This window comes from Schistocerca americana, unplaced genomic scaffold, assembly GCF_021461395.2.
Source record: "Schistocerca americana isolate TAMUIC-IGC-003095 unplaced genomic scaffold, iqSchAmer2.1 HiC_scaffold_1028, whole genome shotgun sequence".
NCBI classification, from domain to species: domain Eukaryota; kingdom Metazoa; phylum Arthropoda; class Insecta; order Orthoptera; family Acrididae; genus Schistocerca; species Schistocerca americana.
Genome location: NW_025725078.1, coordinates 1 through 7,500, shown reverse-complemented (window position 1 = coordinate 7,500; position 7,500 = coordinate 1).

Here is a 7,500-nt window from a genome sequence, read left to right as displayed (position 1 = left end):
CGTGCTCCCAACTGAGCTTGCCGCTGCCGACAGAGGCCCGGGAGCGTGCTGTCGTGGCATTGCCGGCGGGAGACAACACGCGCCACCTACGGTGGCCGGCAGCTCCAACGCCAGCGCCACAGAAGGACAAAAGCCCCACTTGGGTGCCGAAGCGAACTCTCCCAGCACAGCGCACGCGCCAACACGTCCGCACAGCTGCGATACAATCCACCTGCGAGAACCGCAGAGGCGACCGAGCAGCAGACGGCGTCGCGGCGCCGAGCGCCGGGCGGCGGCGCATCCTCAGCGCACACAGTCCTCAATCGGACCAGCACACTGCAGATGTCCACCGCGCTTCGCACCGGGCCCGCGAGGACCTACTTTGGCCGCACGGCGCCGCGTGCAGGGTGCGCCGGCGCGCAGCTGCGCCGCCTGCCGCCTCCGTCGGCCGGCGCGCCTGCCACTGGCCGCCCCCACCAGCCGGCTGTAGCGCGTGCGCCCACGCACCGCGCGGCCAGCACGCCGGGAGGCCCCCCCTCACCGGCCGGGGACGGTCCCACCCAGCCACCGCCGCGTATCGCTTCACACCCACATGCCATTCACGTTCGTGGGCATGGTGGGTATCGCTGAAACAACCGGTTGGTAGCTCAACCGATCGTCGCCATCACTGATTCACCTCTAGCGAGAACAACCGCACCACAACGGTTTACCAGTTGTTCATTTGCGTAACGTCACCAGCAAACGTAGACGTCCATCGCCATTTGCAAATTCAACGATTGTTGCATGCCTGTGTCAGGTGTCACGACACACTATGTCTGCCCACATACACGCAACAACATGTGCACGCTTCGCGAACACGTGGAAGGTGGCCCCCGTACGTATGCGATGTCCATTGCGCGAACGACTGTCAACCGGCCTCTGTCGCATGTCGCAGATGTGGAACGCAGTGCACCATGCTATCACGGTGTGTGAGAAGAGACGACTACGTCTGACAACACGCACCACTACATCAACAGACGGCTCATGCTGATCGCCATCCACGGCATACCATACTGCAATCCAGCTCTTATAGGGAGACGACACGTAGCTGAGTGCACAATATTTGGACCGTATGGTTCGCCGTTGTTGGCGCAGTCGTGGTACGGTCACACATGTACCACGATGTATCATTCAGTACATGAGGACCAATGTGCAGTACAGTGTGTGATTTGGACGTACAACATCAGCGGACAGTTGACACAAGCCGTACCACAACGTAGGCTGTGCTTCGCCATGCGAATGCCAATGAACAACTGCGAAGGGCATTGAGCATGTACGTCCTGCTGCCATCCGCATTACAGTGTATAGCTGCAAGGTGTTTAACATGAAGCGATACTCTGGGGACCGGGCAGTGCGAGTAGCAAACTATATTGCGGGGGTTGCAGTTAGGCAACACTACACTAATTTAACGCGTCGTATGACAATTACAGAGCGGGTTAAGGCCCAACGTGTGTTGGGTTAAGGCCCAACGTGTGTTGGGTTAAGGCCCAACGTGTGTTGGGTTAAGGCCCAACGTGTGTTGGGTTAAGGCCCAACGTGTGTTGGGTTAAGGCCCAACGTGTGTTGGGTTAAGGCCCAACGTGTGTTGGGTTAAGGCGCAACGTGTGTTGGGTTAAGGCGCAACGTGTGTTGGGTTAAGGCGCAACGTGTGTTGGGTTAAGGCGCAACGTGTGTTGGGTTAAGGCGCAACATGGGTTAGGTTAAGGCGCAACATGGGTTAGGTTAAGGCGCAACATGGGTTAGGTTAAGGCGCAACATGGGTTAGGTTAAGGCGCAACATGGGTTAGGTTAAGGCGCAACATGGGTTAGGTTAAGGCGCAACATGGGTTAGGTTAAGGCGCAACATGGGTTAGGTTAAGGCGCAACATGGGTTAGGTTAAGGCGCAACATGGGTTAGGTTAAGGCGCAACATGGGTTAGGTTAAGGCGCAACATGGGTTAGGTTAAGGCGCAACATGGGTTAGGTTAAGGCGCAACATGGGTTAGGTTAAGGCGCAACATGGGTTAGGTTAAGGCGCAACATGGGTTAGGTTAAGGCGCAACATGGGTTAGGTTAAGGCGCAACATGGGTTAGGTTAAGGCGCAACATGGGTTAGGTTAAGGCGCAACATGGGTTAGGTTAAGGCGCAACATGGGTTAGGTTAAGGCGCAACATGGGTTAGGTTAAGGCGCAACATAGGTTAGGTTAAGGCGCAACATAGGTTAGGTTAAGGCGCAACATAGGTTAGGTTAAGGCGCAACATAGGTTAGGTTAAGGCGCAACATAGGTTAGGTTAAGGCGCAACATAGGTTAGGTTAAGGCGCAACATAGGTTAGGTTAAGGCGCAACATAGGTTAGGTTAAGGCACAGTACGGGTTAGGTTAAGGCACAGTACGGGTTAGGTTAAGGCACAGTACGGGTTAGGTTAAGGCACAGTACGGGTTAGGTTAAGGTACAATACGGGTTAGGTTAAGGTACAATACGGGTTAGGTTAAGGTACAATACGGGTTAGGTTAAGGTACAATACGGGTTAGGTTAAGGCACAATATGGGTTAGGTTAAGGTACACATTGTTGTAAGGAAAGGTGTTTTGGGGGGGGGGGGGGGCCGGTTTGTTGATTGTGATTATCGTAAGTAAATGACTGCGGCATCATCGGATTTGCCACGTCAGGGTGCACCTTTGGCTCATAACAGGCGGCGCTCTGATTCCATGCTTGTGGCAGACCTGTGTCTTTCATTCCTGCCATTGTTTGTGTGGTGTGACAGGAGGCAGTATTGTGATGTTGGGTGCACCCCTGTGTGGGACATGTGTGGGTGTTGGTGGCTTAGCTGAGCAATGGTGGTTGTCGGAAGGGTGGGATATTCTGTTTTCCGAGTGGACCTCCCGGTCTGGTTATGATAGTGTGGATTGTCTAATGTGGCAGAGAGGATGCACTGGGTGTTGTTCCATGCTGGTGCTTACATATTGTCTGTGTGCCTGTTACAGGCAGAGAGTAGTGCGTGATAAGAGTGTCTGGCTGACGTGTGATTGTGAGCAGAGTCTTTCAGCATGTATACGGACAGTTGTATACATTATCTGTATTCTGATGGCTCTATCTATTACTAATCAGCGCCGTGTATACGTTTACTCCGGTTCCAGTCGAAACTATTGTATCTCTGTACATTAGTGACACGGCGAGCCCGCTATGTAGTTACTCGTCTCGGCAGCTTCCACCGGTGTATGGCAAATGATTATAAGGAATCAGTCTAGTCGTCAATACCGATAGTGTGACGTCACATGTCTGGGGTGGGGGACGCTGCGCCCTTCCGGTGGGTCATGGCCTAGGAAGACTCTTCCCACGCAGGGGGGCTTGGACTGTCATTGACTCTTCCGGGTAATATACTTGCCGTACGTTTTTTGCGACTGCGAGTGCAACGCTCACCGGTACCGACATGGATGGAGCGCCTCCTAGCTGCCGCTGAGCATCTGCATTCGTACAGAGAGCAACGCGATCGCGTCTGTAGCTCGTACGTGGTACAGCTCGCAGCTCATGTATATGGACAGCGGGAATGTCGCATATTGGACATAACTCTTCATGAAACGCACGTTATAGGGGTGGATTGCACATTGCGAGTGCGAGCAAAGTCCGCCGTTCATCCGCTGGAGTTGCGAGTTGGGCGGTTGGGGTGGGGGCACGAACGGGTGCAGGTGGAGTGATTGCCGGTCCACGACTTCGTGCGGCAGAGGCGCTGGCGTTGGGGTGCTGTTGTCGACAGAGGGTGCAGGCTTTGTGGGTGGGGTCGAACGAAGGGCACTGTGGGGCCAACGCTGTCTTAGTCGGCTTGGCGTCTCATAGATGACGGTATCGTCGTTGCAGGAGGTCATGTTGCGGGAGACCTACAGATGGCGGTATGTTTTGTTGGGTTAAGGCCCAACGTGTGTTGGGTTAAGGCCCAACGTGTGTTGGGGTAAGGCCCAACGTGTGTTGGGTTAAGGCCCAACGTGTGTTGGGTTAAGGCCCAACGTGTGTTGGGTTAAGGCCCAACGTGTGTTGGGTTAAGGCCCAACGTGTGTTGGGTTAAGGCCCAACGTGTGTTGGGTTAAGGCCCAACGTGTGTTGGGTTAAGGCCCAACGTGTGTTGGGTTAAGGCCCAACGTGTGTTGGGTTAAGGCCCAACGTGTGTTGGGTTAAGGCCCAACGTGTGTTGGGTTAAGCCCAACGTGTGGTGGGTTAAGGCCCAACGTGTGGTGGGTTAAGGCCCAACGTGTGTTGGGTTAAGGCCCAACGTGTGTTGGGTTAAGGCCCAACGTGTGTTGGGTTAAGGCCCAACGTGTGTTGGGTTAAGGCCCAACGTGTGTTGGGTTAAGGCCCAACGTGTGTTGGGTTAAGGCCCAACGTGTGTTGGGTTACAGCACAATGTGGGTTACGTTAAGGCGCAATATAGGTTACGTTAAGGCGCAATATAGGTTACGTTAAGGCGCAATATAGGTTACGTTAAGGCGCAATATAGGTTACGTTAAGGCGCAATATAGGTTACGTTAAGGCGCAATATAGGTTACATTAAGGCGCAATATAGGTTACATTAAGGCGCAATATAGGTTACATTAAGGCGCAATATAGGTTACATTAAGGCGCAATAAATATAGGTTACATTAAGGCGCAATATAGGTTACATTAAGGCGCAATATAGGTTACATTAAGGCGCAATATAGGTTACACTACGGCGCAATATAGGTTACACTACGGCGCAATATAGGTTACACTACGGCGCAATATAGGTTACATTAAGGCGCAATATAGGTTAGGTTAAGGCGCAATATAGGTTAGGTTAAGGCGCAATATAGGTTAGGTTAAGGCGCAATATAGGTTAGGTTAAGGCGCAATACAGGTTAGGTTAAGGCGCAATACAGGTTAGGTTAAGGTACGACATAGGTTAGGTTAAGGTACGACATAGGTTAGGTTAAGGTACGACATAGGTTAGGTTAAGGTACGACATAGGTTAGGTTAAGGTACGACATAGGTTAGGTTAAGGTACGACATAGGTTACGTTAAGGTACGACATAGGTTAGGTTAAGGTACGACATAGGTTAGGTTAAGGTACGACATAGGTTAGGTTAAGGTACGACATAGGTTAGGTTAAGGTACGACATAGGTTAGGTTAAGGTACGACATAGGTTAGGTTAAGGTACGACATAGGTTAGGTTAAGGTACGACATAGGTTAGGTTAAGGTACGACATAGGTTAGGTTAAGGTACGACATAGGTTAGGTTAAGGTACGACATAGGTTAGGTTAAGGTACGACATAGGTTAGGTTAAGGTACGACATAGGTTAGGTTAAGGTACGACATAGGTTAGGTTAAGGTACGACATAGGTTAGGTTAAGGTACGACATAGGTTAGGTTAAGGTACGACATAGGTTAGGTTAAGGTACGACATAGGTTAGGTTAAGGTACGACATAGGTTAGGTTAAGGTACGACATAGGTTAGGTTAAGGTACGACATAGGTTAGGTTAAGGTACGACATAGGTTAGGTTAAGGTACGACATAGGTTAGGTTAAGGTACGACATAGGTTAGGTTAAGGTACGACATAGGTCAGGTTAAGGTACGACATAGGTCAGGTTAAGGTACGACATAGGTCAGGTTAAGGTACGACATAGGTCAGGTTAAGGTACGACATAGGTCAGGTTAAGGTACGACATAGGTCAGGTTAAGGTACGACATAGGTCAGGTTAAGGTACGACATAGGTCAGGTTAAGGTACGACATAGGTCAGGTTAAGGTACGACATAGGTCAGGTTAAGGTACGACATAGGTCAGGTTAAGGTACGACATAGGTTAGGCTAAGGTACGACATAGGTTAGGTTACGGTACGACATAGGTTAGGTTAAGGTACGACATAGGTTAGGTTAAGGTACGACATAGGTTAGGTTAAGGTACGACATAGGTTAGGTTAAGGTACGACATAGGTTAGGTTAAGGTACGACATAGGTTAGGTTAAGGTACGACATAGGTTAGGTTAAGGTACGACATAGGTTAGGTTAAGGTACGACATAGGTTAGGTTAAGGTACGACATAGGTTAGGTTAAGGTACGACATAGGTTAGGGTAAGGTACGACATAGGTTAGGGTAAGGTACGACATAGGTTAGGGTAAGGTACGACATAGGTTAGGGTAAGGTACGACATAGGTTACGTTAAGGTACGACATAGGTTACGTTAAGGTACGACATAGGTTAGGTTAAGGTACGACATAGGTTAGGTTAAGGTACGACATAGGTTAGGTTAAGGTACGACATAGGTTAGGTTAAGGTACGACATAGGTTAGGTTAAGGTACGACATAGGTTAGGTTAAGGTACGACATAGGTTAGGTTAAGGTACGACATAGGTTAGGTTAAGGTACGACATAGGTTAGGTTAAGGTACGACATAGGTTAGGTTAAGGTACGACATAGGTTAGGTTAAGGTACGACATAGGTTAGGTTAAGGTACGACATAGGTTAGGTTAAGGTACGACATAGGTTAGGTTAAGGTACGACATAGGTTAGGTTAAGGGTACGACATAGGTTAGGTTAAGGTACGACATAGGTTAGGTTAAGGTACGACATAGGTTAGGTTAAGGTACGACATAGGTTAGGTTAAGGTACGACATAGGTTAGGTTAAGGTACGACATAGGTTAGGTTAAGGTACCGACATAGGTTAGGTTAAGGTACGACATAGGTTAGGGTAAGGTACGACATAGGTTAGGTTAAGGTACGACATAGGTTAGGTTAAGGTACGACATAGGTTAGGTTAAGGTACGACATAGGTTAGGTTAAGGTACGACATAGGTTAGGCTAAGGTACGACACATAGGTTAGGTTACGGTACGATATAGGTTAGGTTACGGTACGATATAGGTTAGGTTACGGTACGATATCGGTTAGGTTACGGTACGATATAGGTTAGGTTACGGTACGATATAGGTTAGGTTACGGTACGATATAGGTTAGGTTACGGTACGATATAGGTTAGGTTACGGTACGATATAGGTTAGGTTACGGTACGATATAGGTTAGGTTACGGTACGATATAGGTTAGGTTACGGTACGATATAGGTTAGGTTACGGTACGATATAGGTTAGGTTAAGGTACACATTGTTGTAAGGAAAGGTTTAATGGGGGGCGGGGCGGCCGGTTTGTTGATTGTGATTATAGTAAGTGGATGCCTGCGGCATCATCTGATTTGCCACGTCAGGATGCACCTTTGGCTCATGACAGGCGGCGCTCTCATTCCATGCTTGTGGCAGACCTGTGTCTTTCATTCCTGCCATTGTTTGTGTGCTGTGAGAGGAGGCAGTATTGTGATGTTGGGTGGACCCCTGTGTAGGACATGTGTGGGTGTTGGTGGCTTGGCTGGGCAATGGTGGTTGTCGGGTGGGTGGGATATTCTGTTTTCTGAGTGGACCTCCCAGTCTGGTTATGACAGTGTGGATTGTCTAATGTGGCGGAGAGGATGCACTGGGTGTTGTTCCATGCTGGTGCTTAC